Source organism: Triticum urartu, chromosome 6, assembly GCF_003073215.2.
Source record: "Triticum urartu cultivar G1812 chromosome 6, Tu2.1, whole genome shotgun sequence".
In the NCBI taxonomy this organism is placed as follows: domain Eukaryota; kingdom Viridiplantae; phylum Streptophyta; class Magnoliopsida; order Poales; family Poaceae; genus Triticum; species Triticum urartu.
The window spans coordinates 478,155,575-478,175,185 of NC_053027.1; the positions used below are offsets into that span (position 1 = coordinate 478,155,575).

The window sequence follows — 19,611 nt, forward strand, 5'->3', positions numbered from 1 at the left end:
AGTTCAATTTTTCTATACCATCGCTTTTATTGCTAAAAGTTTTAGTCATTTGTTTTCTTGATGCCATCAGGTATTTGCTTAAATACTGCGGTCTTGTGCCGCTGGTACTAGTGTGGATGGGTAGCAAGTTCAACTACCAATCAACACACAGTTCAGGCATGTTGTCTGACTCCCACACGTTCCTAGAAGTTGTTTGACAATTGGAAATCTAGCAGTAGAAAACTCTTGTTTTCACTGTTTATGTTCACCTCAATTTCTAAATTAAGTTCTGTTCATAGGAGTGCTTGTAATAAATTAGTTTGGTTTTACTTATGTTCCTTGAATTTGGAGTACCTTGATAGATTTGGTAGTGGCATGAGCTTCCTCTCCACCACTCCAGGATATGCAGCGCTATCCTAGTCCATCCCCATGGCGTACGTTAACTTAGTTGCTATAGCAAAAACAGTACAAAACTCTTTTTATTTTTATTTCTGAACTTATGATGTTACTATACATTAACTTGCTTGTTCTTTTTACATGAACAACTAAATGGTGGAGTTGCATTTTGTTTCTTGAGTACATACATGATTGAATGTAATCAATGGAACATATGTTGAATCTCCAAGATAGATTTCATATTTATTTTCTTGCAAGTAGCAAATCTTTCCGTGGATCAGTACAACTTCTATACGAACTTCTGTTCACAAATCTTGTAGTATTGTTTCTACATGTTTATTGCTTCTTGCTACCACTATTTTTGTAAATGATTTTGCGTGTGCACTCCAGGACTGTTTCTGTTTCTGTGGGTCAGCTGCTCAACAATCTTGTACCGCCCAGTACATGTATTACTACTGGGAAGGTTCAAAGTTCAGAACTCAACAAGTTCAACATGGTGTATGTCATGAAGGAGATCATCGAGAGGGCACGCCGCGGCGTCATGGGCTACATCAAGCACGCACCCACCCTCTTCACCTGTTTTGTCGTTGTCCTTGTCGTGTCCTCATCATCGGGGTAAGCACCCTAGCCACCTTGGCTGACTACTCATCCTCCACCCACGGTTGCCAAAATTTGATTCATTTTTATATGATGTGATATTTTGAGATGGCTGACGGTGCCGTGTTCCATTGCAGCTCAAGAACGCAGGCGACAAGTCTGAGGACAAGAAGAAGAGGAAGAGGAGGTCCTGAGAGTGTCATCTGTGCATCATAGATAACATCACCTCCGCTGCTAGTGGCACCACCACTGCTAAGTACATTATGTAGTACATATGAAATAAGCTGGTGCAGTAACTTGGTGCCATGCCACCCTTGTTAATTCACACTCGTGGGAACCTGCTGTGAGTTTGCTGCTGATGAAGCTTTTGCAAACGTCGTGTGTGTTCCGGATCTCTTTTGTTCATGTTAGATAATCGAAACCTGAGATGATTTGGTTTGGTTTGCGAAGAACATGGCTACACTTCTTTGTGGTTGATCTAGTCTCATCGGTTATAACCTTGTGACGTGTCTCATTTCTTTTGCACTATATGCCAGCTTCCTCTACGTAAGTCCAACACATGTTTGGTGTAGCGTTTATGTCTTGGTAGGTGGTGTTGAGCAGGGCCTGCCCGATTGTGATTGAGCAAGAGTAACTGAACTAAAATTTTCTACTGTTTCTGCACTTTTTAATGTTTGAACTACTGTTTCCATCAAAATGTTTGATCTAGTCTCATCGGTTGTATGTTCAAACATGAAGTCTCAGATAAGTTTGGGAAAAAGTTCAAACAAAAGAAAAACCCATGAAAATTTAAATGGTAAAAGTTGAAGTCGCAAAACGCGATAAGTCCAAAACATCGTAGCAAAAAAATTGAATTAAAAAAACACAAAACATTTCCTTTTCAAAAAATATCATTCAGTTCAATGATAATGATATAATCCATGCAAGTTCGAGGACTATGAAAACCGTAAACCATTGAAAAGTTGCAAGGAAAAGCCATACAAAAAAGTGAAGTCTAGCATGCGAAAACACCCTCAGTACAAACCCATACGGGCATCAGTTCAAGTACTTTTTTCGGAACCATTCAAAATTACTCTATGAAAAAATACCTCCACTGTACAAACACACACAGAGATCGGTACGAGTGCCGCCGCGAGCGCCGCCGTTGTTGCCCGTGCCCCAAATGTTGTAGCTTAGACGACTTCAGAATGTTTATCGTGTGTGCTCTTCCGTCGTGTGCTAGTCCAAGAATTCCTTCTTCACATAAGTCCATGTATTACTACAATGGTAGTTCAAAAGAAAACCCTATAACACGCGCTATGCCCCGGCCCCATGCTCGGGACGCGAAAAAAGCTCAAACAAAAAGAAAATCCTATATGAAAATTCAAATGGTAAATGTTCATGTCGTAAAATGAGAGAAGTCCAAAACATCATTGCAAAAAAATATTTTCTTTTTGAAAAAATGTCATTCAGTTCAACTATATAAATCATGCAAGTTCGGGGACGATGATACCATAGATGGTTGGAAAGTTACGAGGAAAATCTTATGGAAAAAACAGAGTAAAGTCCAGTCTATGAAAACCGCTCAGTACAAACCCAAAAATTGGAGATTAGTTCGAGTCCTCTGTTTTCAGAAGAATTCAAAATTAATCTATGAAAAATAGGAGTACTATAGATGAAGAGAGAGGGAAAATCAGCTGCAACAAACAAGCACCCCGTCATGGATTACAAATATCCAACGCAGTGCCATTTCGTGATAACATGATCAGCCTGCTAGAAGAAACCTTCAAAGACAAAATGAATTGGTATCTAGAAAACTGATGTGCAATATGAAAGGAAGATGATTTATACAGTACTAAATAGTACACCCTCTTCACTCATCCATGTATTTACAAGCGTGTGGTCGAAAATTAGCACGAGATGGCACAATAGTTCCTATTTTTTCCTACCCTAATTAAAAGAATTTAAGCCTAACTATAGCTAAGCTGGTACTCCATTATTGATCCCAATCAAGAGAGACTGAAGATCGAGCAACAGTATCTCAAATGATCTCATCAAGAGTCAAAAGGAGAAATGAAAAGAAGATTAACTCATGATCAAACGGTTGTTCGTACGTCCATAGTACCCCATCCCGTATGCATCTTTGGTTTTGCTCAGAGTCAGAGACTCACAGCCAGAGCGCGCTGGCGTCCTTGAGTATGGCCACGAGCTCGCCGGAGATGTGCACGGCCATGAGCCGACCGAGCCCGCCGAGGATCCTCCCACCGACGAACACCGCTGGCCTCGCCTCCAGCATTCCCGGCCACCGCCGCGGCGAGCTCGGCCTCGTCAGTGACCTCGTGCATGGCGGGGTTCACCCCGAGCCCTTGCACCAGCCGCTTCACCACGTGGCTGAGGCAGCACCCGCGCCTCCCCACCACCAGCACCAGGCTCTCTGCCACCGCCCTCCTCACCGCCTCCCCGCCGTTGCCCCTCGCCGCCGCGTCGGCGAGCCGTGAGCCTGCTCTCCTGTGGCCGGCCGCACCCTCGGCCTCGGCCTGCTTGGACCGCTGCGGGCACGCCGGCAGCCGGCTGGCGCTGTAGGGGATCGCCTGGTACATCTCGATCGGCCGAGCGACGTACAACGTGATCGAGCTCTTCTCTTTTCTGCTCGGTTCGTCGTTGCTGTGACAAGTCCGTTGCCACCATGGACGCATGCTTCTCTGCTTCCCTCGCGTTCGCTCATGCTCCGGTCGCCGCCTGTGTGTGGACCTGTACCGCCACTCTACCGCGTGTGCACAAGGGCCGCAAGGCAAGAGGCGTCCAGCTCCTTCCGCTTCTCGCCCACGCCATGGCGTGCATGCTCCTGTAGAGAAAAATAGCTCAGAGTTCAATGTGATGAAAGTCATCACTACAACCGCCTGAAACCATCAGTTCAAGTAGGGTAACAGAAAAACTTTAGCTCTGGCACCTGCGTGAATCACTGCTTCCCTCTACGAAAGGACTATCTATTTACTTTTATGTTGTGTCATCACCTTCTGAAACAAGCGGTAGAACCTGAGAGCACTAATGTCATGACTTATGCATTGTGTGTAGCTAATGTTGGGTGCATCAGGACTGGATCTTTTCTACCATGAATTACAATGTTTAGTCGCTGCTTGAACTTTGGAGGTGCTCTGCATTTATGTTTTGCAGTCTCAGAAAGGGCTAGCGAGATATCACTATTGTCATATTATATCATGGTTGTTTTAACAACGTGTTGCTTTTTGAGATATCTTATTATTGCTCGCTAGCTGATTATGTCATTGATATGAGTTTAATATAATCTCTAAAATTTATTGTCGGCATGGTTAGTTATAATGTTGGCTGAAAACCTTGGTGTTGTTTAAGCTTATTTATGCAAACAAGAGTAAAAGAGTTCGTAAAAGTTTTTGTTTTTCACTTTCAGTTTATCAAATAAATTCTTGAGGAAAAGCAAAGGTTTAAGCTTGGGGAGTTGATACATCTCCAAAGTATCTACCTTTCCTCTTGTTTTGGACTCTAATTTGCATGATTTGAATGAAACTAACCCCGGACTGACGTTGTTTTCAGCAGAACTACCATAGTGTTGTTTTTGTGCAGAAATAAAAGTTCTCGGAATGGAACGAAACTTTGCGAGGAATTTTTATACAATAAACAAGAATTTCTGGAGCCAAGACCTATCGGAGACGAGCACCTGGGTGGGCACAACCCACCATGGTGCGCCCCCCTCTCCTGGCGCGCCCAGGTGGGTTGTCCCCACCTGGCGGCCCGGCAGACCCTCAAACCGACGCTATAAAATCCTATTTTTCCAGAAAAAATTAGGGAGAAAGAATTATCATGATCCACGAGACAGAGCCACCGTTGTCGGCGTTCTGGGAACGGGGGTCCCCAGACTTGCCTGCCTGCGGCCCACAGCGTGGCTTTGCTCGCGGTCATGTATGACCCACCTTCATCAACAAGGAATCAAGACCCTCGCGAGGGGCCAAGCCTCGCGAGGCGGACGACACAATACCTCCTCAGGAGCGGCCTCACCAGGCTAGCTCGTGAGGGGCGGAGAGTTCTAGGCCTGGCAAACCTCGCGAGATCCTCGTGACGTCAGCCATGACGATCGAGACCAGGCAAGCGCCAGCGCGCGCAGCGTCCTTATTTCCTCTTTGGTGCTAAGGGGACAAGCGCAGGCGCGGAGTACCGAGGCATCAAGCAAAGGTTTCCATATTGGTGCAAAGAGACCAAGACCGGAAGGACGGCAAGACGGAGGTCACCATGGAGTCCAAGACGGCGTCACCACCAGAGCCTTTTGCAGGCGAAGACCACTTTTGTCAGGATAGCTTGTACAAGTTGTCCCCTTTCAAATTGGCCATTGTTGGATCCCTTCCCACTCAATATTTGGGGAGAGGACCAGGGCCTCTATAAATAGGACTAGCCACCACCCTAGCGAGAGGAGAGAAGAGAAGAGAGGGCAAATCAGAGGAGAGATTGGAGCCACCACATCCTTGGCCACCAATAACAAGAACACCTCAACCTCAGGAGGCTGTTCTTCCCCTTGTACTGTTCATCATCAGCCCAAGAGGCAATCCACAACCACCACACTGGAGTAGGGTATTACACCACAATGTTGGCCCAAACCAGTAAAAATCTTGTGTCTCTGTGTTGCGAGTTTATCGAGTTAGGTCGTAAGATCTTAGCCAAGTTAGGAAGTGGATCGGCTGGGGTGAAATCTTCACGCACACCCTAGTGTTCGAACCTTAAGGGTTTTTCCGGAACCCGTGATCTGACATTTAGTGCGCTGGGTAGGGGTGTGCCGAAGCTTCCTTTATGTCGCTCCGTGTCACGTCGCTTCATCGTCTGAATGGCGGACGCACACCGCATCCGCGCCGAGCGTCGGGCTGCCCTGCCACCCATGTTGCTCAGACGACCCCGGTCGGCGGGCCACCCCGTCGCTCTCCGTCGCCTGCCGCTAACGCCGCCATCGGCCTGGCGGGGAACGAGCAGCAAGCATCCTCGCTGCACCCCTCGGTGCGACAGGATGGCCACACCGCCACTCCATCACTGACTCTCACTGGTTCATCATCTCACGCTCGTCGCGTTCCCGCGGACGCACGGGTCGTGCTCCTCATGGCACACGAGCTCATGCGCTACAGCCCGGTCGACGACCTCTACGACGATTGGCTTGACCGCATCGCCGAGCTCGTCCGCGCGTAGAGGGGGCTCCCCTGCGCCGTCCCACTCTCTGCCTCGCCCTCCGCCAGCCAAGGGCGACGCAGCTCACGAAGCACCTCCACCACCTCTGCACCAAGACGGCGCCCTAGCGCCAAGGCACGCGGCTCCATGGCGCGACCCACCGCACCTAGCGCCCGCGCGTGAAGAAAGAAGTTGTCAAGAAGTCCCTCGACCGCAAGCAAATGCTCCGCCACTCCTCGCACCACCATGCCAGGATCGTTTGCTGTGGCAAGGCCCCGCGCCGCTTGCCGTAGCGGCGCTAGGGCGCCAAGACCAAGCTCCACCTCCAAGGCGGGCCCTGGTGACCACGGCCGGTTCTCGCGCCTTCACTCCCGAGCTGCGTAGCATCGCCTGGCCGGGCAAGTTCAAGCCAGATCTGCCTCCTCGCTACGACGGCACCCCCGACCCCGCGGAGTTCCTGCAGCTCTACGAGCTGACCATCAAGGCGGCCAACGGCGACGAGAAAGTCATGGCGAACTGGTTTCCCATGGCTCTCAAGGCTGGCCCTCGCTCGTGGCTCCTGAACCTGCCTCTAGGCTCGATTTCCTCCTGGTACGAGATGCGCAACCGCTTCATCGCCAACTTCCAGGGCACATGTGACCGCCCCCCGGTCGCGGGTGACCTACGCCGCATCAAGCAACAACAAGGAGAGACCCTGCAGAAGTACATCCAGTGCTTCAACGGCGTGCATCAAAATCCCCAAGGTGACCGATGAGGCCATCATCTCAGCGTTCTCTGACGGCGTCCGCGACGTCAAGATGAAGGAGGAGCTCGCCATCCATGAGGAGTTGTGCACGACCTTGGAGCTGTTCAACATCGCGACCAAGTGTGCAAGCGCTAAGGAGGGGTGCCTCTCCCTCCTTGAGCTGCCTGCTGCGGACCCGGAGGAGAAAAAAGCCAAGGCCAAGGACGTGAAGCGCAAGGGAGCTGTCGTGCTCGCGGCAGAACCGGATACCAAGCGCGGCAGAGACCAGCCCGAGTCATCCAAAAGCACCCGACCGTTCTGCGGCTTCCAAAACCTGCATACCCACAATACCAGCGACTGTCAAGAGCTCAGAGCCATTCGAGAAGGATGCTTCGGTCGACGCCCCGAGCGCAGTGACCGGGGCTACAGCCGAGGAGGAGGACGTGGTGGCGGACTCTGGGACGACCTTGGCCCGCGCCAGGAGTGGCACGACCGGCCTCATGAGGACCGCTGGCAGGATCAGCCTCGTGAGGCTTGTCCTCAAGGCAACGCTGGCCTTCCTCCACTACCGCCACCACCCAGAAGGAATGATGACCACCATTAAGACGAGGGGGCTAGGGGCTTCCAGGAGCCACGCGCTATCGCCTGCATCTTGGGCGGAGCTCAAGCCCCAGCCTCGCAGTGTATCTTCAAATAGTTTGCTCGTGAAACAGTTCTCCCCAAGCTCGAGGCCACACGCCCGCTCAGATGGTCCAGGTGCCCCATCATGTTCGGTTTGGCAGACCAGCTCAAGTGCATGGCTACTGCAGGCGTCCTCCGAATGCTCTATTCACCAGTCATCAGCAACGTGCAAGTTACCAAGACCCTCATCAACGGCGGCGCGTGGCTCAATGTCCTGTCCGTCGACACGTTCGACAACCTCCAAGTGCCATATGACCAGCTTCAGTGTAATGCCCTCGATGCGGCTATATCTCCTACGTGTCGAAGCACGACTTAGAGGCATAACCGCATTGAAAGCAATGTCGCAAGTAAGGTAATATTCACAACATCCCATGTAATAGATAATAAGGGGAAAACGTACATAGTTGGCTTACACTCGCCACGTCACACAAAGTACATAACTAGCATTACATCAACCAATACAATCATGGTCCGACTACGGTACCAAAATAAAAGATCAACCCCAACAAGCGACATGGTCCTGATCGCCCCAACTGGGCACCACTACTGATCATCAGGGAAAGACACATAGTAACGGCGTGAGTATTCATCGAACTCCCACTTGAGCTCAAGCGCATCATCTGGAATGGAGTCATCGGGCCCTGCATCTGGTTTGGAAGTAATCTGTGAGCCACGGGGACTCAGCAATCTCGCACCCTCGTGATCAAGACTATTTAAGCTTATAGGAAAGGCAAGGTAATATGTGGAGCTGCAGCAAGCGACTAGCATGTAAGGTGGCCAACCTATTCGCAAAAGAGAGCGAGAAGAGAAAGCAAAGCATGAACGAAGAACTAGAGAACCAACTACGGCAAGCATTACTCCAACACCGTGTTCACTTCCCGGACTCCGCCGAGAAGAGACCATCACGGTAACACACGCAGTTGATTCATTTTAATTAAGTTAAGGTTCAAGTTATCTACAACCGGGCATTAACAAATTCTCATCTGCCCATAATCGCGGGCACGGCTTTCGAAAGTTCAAATCCCTGCAGGGGAGTCCCAACTTAGCCCATGACAAGTTCTCACGGTCAACGAAGGATATACCTTCTCCTGAGACATTCCGATCAGACTCGGCATCTCGGTTCTACAAGACACTTCGACAAGTTAAAACAAATCCAGCAACACCGCCCGAATGTGCAGACAAATCCCGATAGGAGCTGCACATATCTCGTTCTCAGGGCACACTCAGATTGTCCAAGGTACGGGTAGGCCAACCCAGACTTGCCCCTGGTGGCCACCGGCAGCTGACAGGTTGGACCAACACTCAGAGGAGCACTGGCCCGGGGGGGTTTAAATAAGATGACCCTCGGGCTCCGGAAAACCAAGGGAAAAGAGGCTAGGTGGCAAATGGTAAAACCAAGGTTGGGCATTGCTGGAGGATTTTTATTCAAGGCGAACTGTCAAGGGGTACCCATTATTATCCAACCGCGTAAGGAACGCAAAATCCGGGAACATAACACCGATATGACGGAAACTAGGGAGGCAAGAGTGGCACAAAACACTAGGAAAAAAGGCCGAGCCTTCCACCCTTTCCCAAGTATATAGGTGCGTTAAGATAACAAGATAATATAGTGATATCCCAACAAGAAAATAATGTTCCAAGAAGGAACAATCTCCAATCTTCACTTGCAACTAGCAACGCTATAAGAGGGGCTGAGCAAAGCGGTAACATAGCCAAACAACGGTTTGCTAGGACATGGTGGGTTAGAGCTTTGACATGGCAATTTGGGAGGCATGATAAGCAAGTGGTGGGCATCGTAGCATAGGCATAGCAAAAGAGCGAGCATCTAGCAAAGCAAAGATAGAAGTGATTTCGAGGGTATGATCATCTTGCCTGCAAAGTTGTCAGAGTTGACTGGATCCTCGAAAGCAAACTCAACGGGCTCCTCATTAGCAAACTCGTCTCCCGGCTCTACCCAAACAAGACAAACAAGCAAAAGGAACACAATCAACCACATGCAAATGCTCGAACAACATGATGCAAATATGGTATGCTATGCGGGATGCGATATGGGATGCGTATGCAAGATTTGACAAGGAATGAATGAACCTGGCCTCAACTTGGAAATCCAAGAGTGCCACTGGAAAGGTGAGGTGATTTCGGTTGAAATCGATATAAAGATCACCGGAATCGGATGCACGGTTTGGAAATGGCAAGCAAAACAAACATGGCACCGGTCTGCGATAAACAGCAAGTAGCCATCTAAATGCATCAAGATAATTATGCTACGGCACTCAAACATGACAACAAAATACATGGCAGGGATCCACTCATAAAGCTTGACAAAAGATGAACACTGAGCTACGGCCAATTCATCCATTAACATGTTCAAACAAGCATGGCAAAAGAGCAATTGGTGAATAGGTTTCAGACTTAGTGAAATTAACACCAGCCTGGAATTTCAGATCAGATAGCACACTTTGGAGCATGAAAACTACATGCTACGGGAACTTAACATGGCAAATCAAGGCATGGCATGAAGATACTCAAAGAGCTTAACAAAAGTCCGTTAGTGACCTTGAGCCAAAAGGGATGAGAAAATACAATTGCAAGCTTGTGAACATGGCAAAAACATAATCAGATCTCAGACTTGGTGAAAAACTGGAGCATGCAAATATCTTAATGAGTAGGCATGTTCACGAGCTCGATGCACTCACTACAGAGCAAGGCATGACAATATAAGCATACACCAATCAAGAATACATATTACATAAGCTAGACATGGCAAGAACAACAACATAGCATGTATGGGTCAACAACAACATCCTCGGCAAAATCGCTAACAAGTAGACAATCTGCCCAGATTCATGAAATAGCAAAAGTAGAGCTCGATTGACTCAAGCTAGGGTGCTCCATAATTGAAAGCAAAGACATGGATGGATAGATCACCACAAGATTAACAAATCATCCTTACTGATCATCCTCAAAAGAGGCACGGATCACTAGGAAACAAAATGAACATATGGCATATTGATACGAACAGATCAAGGACGTAGTGGAATTACTAAGACCCTGAAATCAGCATTAACGAATGCACCACTTTTGAAAGCTTGTGCTAGTCACCACATATAACACAAAAATACATGGATAGCACCTCTGGAAAGATGGCATGGCATATAACAAAACACATGTAGAGCTCAGGAGCATATCATGCACACACTAAACATGGAAAAATGACAAATAGCTACTTGGTGCAGCAGATCTGACAATTAACTCAAATAGCTCTCTTCCAACAGCATTTTGGGAATCAAGATGAGCTAAAATGAAACTGATGCAATGAGATGAAATTATGTGCTCCCTGAGGCGAACATTTTGATATGCTACACGCCCAAAACGGATCTACGGATGCAAAGTTATAGCATGAGGAACATTGCAAAATAGTTAGGGTTTCTGAGAAAAAGTCAACCCCTCGATCTAGATCTGGCCGACACAGTAGCACGCGCGGACTTCGAGGTTCAACGTCGCCGGAGTCGAGGTCGTCGGAGGAAGGAGGCCGGCCGGACTTGCCGGGGAGAGGAGGGGCTCGCCGGGGCGTCGGGCGGCGAGGTAGAACGGCGGCGAGGGCGGCGGTGCTCGGGAAAGCCGGAGTGGGGCGGCGCCGACCGGTGAGGAGGAGGCGGCCGCAGTCGTCAACGCCGGTGAGGGACGCGGCGGCTGGTGCGGTGGCCTGCGGCGGAGGAGAGAGGCGCGGGGCGGCGCGGCTCTCCCAGGCTGCGGGGCGCGGTCGATGGGCCTCGGGGGCCCGGGGCGGGCTCCGCGGGCCGGCGGGATTCGTGGCGAAGTGGGACGCGCGGGCGATGACGTGGCGCGTCAGGAGTGGTCGGCGGCGGGGGCGGACATGTCCGGCCGAAGAGGTTTCGTCCGGCGGCGGCGGGGTAGGTGGATCTAGGGTTTCGGGGGAGAAGAACCCGTGGATTTCGTAGGGGATGATATTTATAGGCATAGAAGGAGCTAGGAGTGTCCAAATGAGGTGCGGTTTTCGGCCATGCGATCGTGATCGAACGCTCTAGATGATGGAGAGAGTTTTGGTGGGTTTTGGGCCAAATTGGAAAGGTGTTGGGCTGCAACACACACGAGGTCTTTTCGGTCCCTCGGTTAACCGTTGGAGTATCAAACGAAGTCCAAATGGTATGAAACTTGACAGGCGGTCTACCGGTAGTAAACCAAGGCCGCTTGGCAAGTCTTGTCCCAATCCGGAAATGTTTAACCCCCACACACGGAAGGAAGGTAGAAAGGACCACCGGAGGAGATAGGAGCGCCGGAATGCAAAACGGACAACGGGGAAAATGCTCGGATGCATGAGACAAACACGTATGCAAACGCAATGCACATGATGACATGATATGGGATGCATGACAACGGCAACAACACACGGAGACAAAAACCCAAACCCGAGGAAATAAAATAACTTAGCGCCGAAAACGGCAAGAGTTGGAGTACATATTAGGTAAATTACATCCGGGGTGTTACAACACTCCACCACTACGAAAGGATCTCGTCCCGAGATCTAGGACTGGAAGAACGCCGGGTACTCAGAACGGAGGTGATCCTCGCATTCCCAGGTGGCTTCACGGTCGGAATGGTGTGACCACTTGACTTTGAGGAATTTGATTGACTTATTGCGAGTCTTGCGTTCAGTCTCTTCAAGAATAGCCACGGGGTGCTCACGATAAGAGAGATCTTCTTGGAGATCAATGTCTTCGAAGTTGACGGTGCGATCAGGAGTCTTGAAGCACTTGCGGAGCTGAGAGACATGGAACACGTCGTGCACATTTGCAAAGTTTGAAGGAAGCTCGAGTTGATAGGCGAGATCGCCTCTCTTGGTGACGATCTTGAAAGGACCCATGTATCTAGGGGCAAGCTTCCCTTTGATACCGAATTGACGAGTACCTTTCATTGGAGAGACGTGGAGGTAAACATGGTCTCCGATCTCGAAAGTCAAATCACGATGCTTACTATCATAGTAGCTCTTCTGGCGCGATTGCGCTGCTTTGAGGTTATCTCGAATGACTTTGCACATTTCCTCTGCCTCTGTGGTTAAGTCATTTCTGAGAAGTTGACGCTCACCGGTTTCAGACCAGTTGAGTGGAGTACGGCACTTCCTGCCATACAGAATTTCGAATGGGGCCTTGCCCGAACTTGCTTGAAAACTGTTGTTGTAGGAGAATTCGGCGTATGGAAGACAATCTTCCCACTTCATGCCGAAAGAGATCACACAAGCCCTGAGCATATCTTCAAGAATCTGATTGACACGCTTGACTTGACTGCTAGTTTGAGGATGGAAAGCTGTGCTAAAGCGGATGTTGGTGCCCATGGCCTTCTGAAAAGACTCCCAAAACTTGGAGGTAAAGATGCTGCCACGGTCTGAAGAGATCACCTGTGGAATGCCGTGCAGCGAGACAATCCGAGAGGTATAGAGCTCCGCCAATTGAGCTGCAGTGATAGACTCTTTGATAGGCAGAAAATGAGCCACTTTAGTGAGTTTGTCGATGACAACGAATATAGCATCATTGCCTCGCTTGGACTTTGGAAACCCAGTCACGAAGTCCATCTCAATGTGGTCAAACTTCCATTCTGGAATGGCAAGAGGTTGGAGGAGACCAGCTGGACTTTGGTGTTCTGCCTTCACTCTTCTGCAGACATCACATTCATTCACGAACTGAGCAATCTCGTGCTTCATTCGAGTCCACCAATAAGCCCGCTTGAGGTCCTGATACATCTTCGTACTCCCAGTGTGGATGGAGAGGAGTGAATTGTGAGCCTCGTTCATGATAACTTTACGAAGATCACATTTGGGCACAACAATACGATCCTCGAAGAAGAGAGTATCTTTGTCATCAAGGTGGTAGCACTTGTACTTGGGTTGACTCTTGGCAATCCCAATCTTCACCTTCTTCACCATCGCATCAAGAAGTTGAGCCTCGCGAATCTGGTCTTCCAAAGTAGGAGAGACTTCAAGGTTGGCGAGGAAACCTTGAGGAACAACTTGCAAATTGAGTTTACGGAAAGCTTCACAAAGCTCGGGTTGTTAAGGCTTGATTATCAGACTGTTGCAGTAAGCCTTCCTGCTCAATGCGTCAGCAATCACATTGGCCTTGCCTGGAGTATACTCGATACTCGGGTTATACTCTAGAATCATTTCGACCCAACGAGTCTGCCTGAGGTTGAGATTAGGCTGAGTGAAGATGTACTTGAGACTCTTGTGGTCAGTGAAGATGTCCACTTTTCTTCCTAATAAGAGATGTCTCCAAGTCAAAAGAGCATGCACAACTGCCGCCAATTCAAGGTCATGAGTGGGGTAGTTCTTCTCGTTGGGCTTCAACTAGCGAGAGGTATAAGCCACAACTTTCTTCTCTTGCATCAACACTGCACCAAGACCTTGAATAGAGGCATCGCAGAAGACCTCAAACGGTTTGGATTCATCGGGAGGAGTCAGAACTGGAGCAGTGACCAATTTCTCTTTCAAAGTGTTGAAAGCGATGTCACATTCCGGAGACCAAACGTACTTGATGTGCTTCTGGAGAAGGTTTGAAAGAGGCTTCGCGATCTTTGAAAAGTTCTCAACGAACCTTCGACAGTAGCTTGCGAGACCGAGGAAGCTACGGAGTTGCTTCACGTTCTGAGGTGGTTCCCAATTCACAATTGCAGACACGTTCTCAGGATTCACCGCAATGCCCTTGGCAGATATGATATGCCCAAGATATAGAACCTCATCGAGCCAAAACTCGCACTTTGAGAACTTGGCATAGAACTGATGTTCCCTGAGCTTATCGAGCACCAAACGCAAGTGCTTGGCATGATCTTCCTTGTTCTTCAAAAAGACCAGAATGTCGTCGAGATAGACCAAAACGAAGTATTTGTGTAGGCGTTGAAGATGAAGTTCATCATGCGAGAGAAAGTCGGAGGAGCGTTGATGAGGCCAAAAGACATGACAGTGTATTCATATGAACCATAGCTTGTTCTGAAAGCCGTCTTGGGAATATCTTGCTCACGGATTCGAATCTGGTGATAACCCATACGGAGATGAAGCTTGGAGAATACTTGGGCACCTTTGAGTTGTTCGAACAGCTCGTTGATGTTGGGAAGTGGGTATTTGGTCTTGATAGTCTTCTTGTTCAATGGACGGTAGTCAACACAAAGTCGGTCCGTTCCATCCTTCTTCTTCAGAAAAAGAACTCCACAACCCCACGGAGAAGAACTAGGTCGGATGAGACCCATTCTCTCTTGAATATCGAGTTGCTTCTTCAGCTCCTTCAACTCTTCAGGTCCGAGCTTGTAAGGACGCTTGCACACCGGTTCCGTGCCAGGCTCAAGATCGATGACGAATTCAACTGGCCGGTGCGGAGGCATTCCTGGAAGCTCTTCTGGAAAGACGTCTTGATATTCGCAAACGACTAGAATTTGAGAGATGGTATCCAGTTCACCCTTCTCATTGAGAGAAAACAGACGGATGGTATCATCACGAGCATCAAAGACAATTACATCCTTAGATGAATGAGTCAATTGAATCTGCCTGGCAGCACAATCAAGCTGAGCCTTGTGCTTAGAAAGCCAGTCCATTCCAAGAATAAGATCAATATCCGAGTCACCAAGAACCGTAGGGGAAGACAGAAATTTGTAGTCACCCAAAGTGATAGTAACATCTGGAACAATGGAGTTAGCATGCATGCGTCTACCGGGAGAGACAACTGCTATCGGTTTAGGCAAAACTTGCAAAGCCAACTCATGCTTAGATGCAAACGGTCTTGAGATGAAACAATGCGATGCACCAGTGTCAAAAAGAACTTTAGCTGGAATATCGTTAACAGGAAGGTTACCCATGATGACATTTGACGAGTCCTCTGCCTGAGCTGCGTTCATCAAATTGACCTTGGCGTGCTCGGGCTTATGCTTGACCACAGCTGTACTTGCCGATCTCACAGGAGGAGGAGGGAGACGCCTCTGATTGAAGCATTTGTTGGCATAGTGACCCTTCTGTTGGCACTTGTTGCATGTGACCTCTGAAAGCGGACGGTGATACGGAGCACTCGATCTTAGAGCATGAGGCGAAGTCTTGTTCTGAAAGCTAGGGTTGGGGGGGGGGGAAGATGCACTGCCACCTTTGCTCTTCTGTTGATATGGCTGGCGGAACGGAGGAGGAGGAAGCCAATACTTCTGCTGCTTAGCCACTTGAGTCGAGGAAGAAGGAGTAGCATCTCCGACTCGCTTCTTGGAAGCATCACACTTCAGTTGAGCAGCCTCTTGCTTCAATGCCATGTTGTAGAACTCATCGTACCTCAAGGGCTCAAAGAGAACAAGAGCTAGCTGGATTTCTTCTCTGAGACCACCCCTAAACTGGTATATCATGCTCTTCTCGTCAGGGACGTCCTGCTTAGCAAAGCAGGCAAGCTTCTGAAACAACTTGTTGTAGTCAAAGACAGACATAGAGCCTTGCTTCAGGTTGCGGAATTCCTCACGCTTGCTTTCAACCACGCTCTGAGGAATATGATGAGCTTTAAAGTCTTGACAAAACTCATCCCAGGTAATTACACGGCCTCCTCTGGAATCTTTGTACTGCTGGAACCATTCTGTAGCTTGGTCTTTGAGTTGGAAGGAAGCGCACTTGATAAACTCCTCAGGCCTGACGTTACTGCACTCGAAATGCTTGCACAACTCCACGAGCCAATCGTCAGCATCAGTTGCCTCAACACAATTGCTGAAGGTCTTTGGCTGGTTAGCAAGGAACTGGTTGAGTGTAGCAAAGTGATTCTGGTTGTTGCCTTGGTTGCCTTGGTTCGCTTGATTGCGCTCTTGAAGAATTGGCATGATCAACTGCGTGTTTGCATTGGTAGCAGCCATCACAGCTTGCCATGCCTCCGGACGAGGAGGTGGTGGTGGCGGATCAGGATTCGGAGTCGTGCGCGTTGGAGGAGCCATCCTGAAGAGGTTGACATCCATTAGCACACTGATAGACAAAAATTGCAGCTGAATCAAGCGGGTTGAAATTGCAACATATAGTCTTCACATCCGAACAAAATGAACGAATGCATTCCAATAGAAATGGTCACATATCCATAAATTGAGAAGCCACTTAGAATTTAGGTAGAGGAATAAATCAACAAGGTACGGATCAAGAACAAATACTCGGTAAGGATCACCCGATCTCAAACCAAATATCCGTGGAAGAAGAACTAGAGCTACAAGAATTCCCACCTATGAACTAGAGCATAATATCTCACCCAAATCTAGCAAATCCTACATCCAGCTGTATCCATCCTTCAATACATAACCGACAAAAAACTTCGGAAATCGTCTACCTCAACCTTCGAAAAGCATCCGTTATACAAGTTATGGCAATACTCCCGAACTCCCGCCCAAGTACTGGGTGGCGTCGAGGTTATCTCACCAACAACTGCATAAAAGAGATTTTCGATGTCGGCGAACTAAACTTAGGTATTCCAGAACTGCAACAATAAAATTGTGACGACAACACCTCGGAGCTCAACTCCCCGGGACACTGCCACAACCCCTAAATGACAGGAGGCACCAAGAACAATGTTCTCGTCACAAATCCATCAGAACGATTCCAAAATACCCGCGTGATCCTAAATTTTTTTTAGTGAAATTTGAGAAGAGAAGAGTCAAAACTCTACGTCAGGATGCCTTACCAGAGCGATGAAGGGACTGGGGAGTAAAAAGAATTCCTAAACTCTCTGATATATAATTCCTAAAAGACTCAAAACATTTTTCTAGACTCAACTCGTTAGCTAATTCGATCAAGCAGTGGGGGCTCCTAAGGTCGGGGAAGGCTCTGATTACCAACTTGTAATGCCCTCGATGTGGCTATATCTTCTACGTGTCGAAGCACGACTTAGAGGCATAACCGCATTGAAAGCAATGTCGCAAGTAAGGTAATCTTCACAACATCCTATGTAATAGATAATAAGGGGAAAAGGTACATAGTTGGCTTACACTCGCCACATCACACAAAGTACATAAATAGCATTGCATCAACCAATACAATCATGGTCCGACTACGGTACCAAAATAAAAGATCAACCCCAACAAGCGACATGGTCCCGATCGCCCCAACTGGGCACCACTATTGATCATCAGGGAAAGACACATAGTAATGGCGTGAGTCTTCGTCGTACTCCCACTTGAGCTCAAGCGCATCATCTGGAACGGAGTCATTGGGCCCTGCATCTGGTTTGGAAGTAATCTGTGAGCCACGGGGACTCAGCAATCTCGCACCCTCGCGATCAAGACAATTTAAGCTTATAGGAAAGGCAAGGTAATATGTGGAGCTGCAGCAAGCGACTAGCATGTATAGTGGCCAACCTGTTCGCAAAAGAGAGCGAGAAGAGAAAGCAAAGCACGAACAAAGAACTAGAGAACCAACTACGGCAAGCATTACTCCAACACCGTGTTCACTTCCCGGACTCCGCCGAGAAGAGACCATCATGGTAACACACGCAGTTGATTCATTTTAATTAAGTTAAGGTTCAAGTTATCTACAACCGGACATTAACAAATCCCATCAGCCCATAATCGCGGGCACGGCTTTCGAAAGTTCAAATCCCTGCAGGGGAGTCCCAACTTAGCCCATGACAAGCTCTGACGGTCAACGAAGGATATACCTTCTCCCGAGACATTCCGATCAGACTCGGCATCCCGGTTCTACAAGACACTTCGACAAGTTAAAACAAATCCAGCAACGCCGCCCGAATGTGCCGACAAATCCCGATAGGAGCTGCACATTTCTCGTTCTCAGGGCACACTCAGATTGTCCAAGGTACGGGTAGGCCAGCCCAGAGTTGCCCCTGGTGGCCACCGGCAGCTGACAGGTTGGACCAACACTCGGAGGAGCACTAGCCCGGGGGGGTTTAAATAAGATGACCCTCGGGCTCCGGAAACCCAAGGGAAAAGAGGCTAGGTGGCAAATGGTAAAACCAAGGTTGGGCATTGCTGGAGGAGTTTTATTCAAGGCAAACTGTCAAGGGGTTCCCATTATTACCCAACTGCGTAAGGAACGCAAAATCCGGGAACATAACACCGATATGATGGAAACTAGGGCGGCAAGAGTGGAACAAAACACTAGGAAAAAAGGCCGAGCCTTCCACCCTTTACCAAGTATATAGGTGCATTAAGATAACAAGATAATATAGTGATATCCCAACAAGAAAATAATGTTCCAACAAGGAACGATCTCCAATCTTCACCTGCAACTAGCAACAATATAAGAGGGGCTGAGCAAAGCGGTAACATAGCCAAACAACGGTTTGCTAGGACATGGTGGGTTAGAGGTTTGACATGGCAATTTTGGAGGCATGATAAGCAAGTGGTAGGCATCGTAGCATAGGCATAGCAAAAGAGCGAGCATCTAGCAAAGCAAAGATAGAAGTGATTTCGAGGGTATGATCATCTTGCCTACAAAGTTGTCAGAGTTGACTGGATCCTCGAAAGCGAACTCAATGGGCTCCTCGTTAGCGAACTCGTCTCCCGGCTCTACCCAAACAAGATAAACAAGCAAAAGGAACACAATCAACCATGTGCAAATGCTCGAACAACATGATGCAAACATGGTATGCTATGCGGGATGCGATATGGGATGTGCATGCAAGATTTGACAAGGAATGAATGAACCTGGCCTCAACTTGGAAATCCAAGAGTGCCACTAGAAAGGTGAGGTGATTTCAGTTGAAATCGATATAAAGATCACGGGAATCGGATGCACGGTTTGGAAATGGAAAGCAAAACAAACATGGCACCGGTCTGCGATAAACAGCAAGTAGAGATCTAAATGTATCAAGATAATTATGCTATAGCACTCAAACATGGCAACAAAATACATGGCAGCGATCCACTCATAAAGCTTGACAAAAGATGAACACTGAGCTACGGCCAATTCATCCATTGATAGGTTCAAACAAGCATGGCAAAAGAGCAATTGGTGAACAGGTTTCAGACAGTGAAATTAACACCAGCCTGGAATTTTAGATCAGATAGCACACTTTGGAGCATGAAAACTAGATACTACGGGAACTTAACATGGC

General features: G+C 48.4%; 1 pseudogene; it reads right to left on the reverse strand.

Annotated features, from left to right (window-relative positions):
• Window positions 1–3,118: 3,118 nt before the first annotated feature.
• On the reverse strand, window positions 3,119–3,551 carry LOC125512436 (annotated as a pseudogene).
• Between the last annotated feature and the right edge of the window lie 16,060 nt (window positions 3,552–19,611).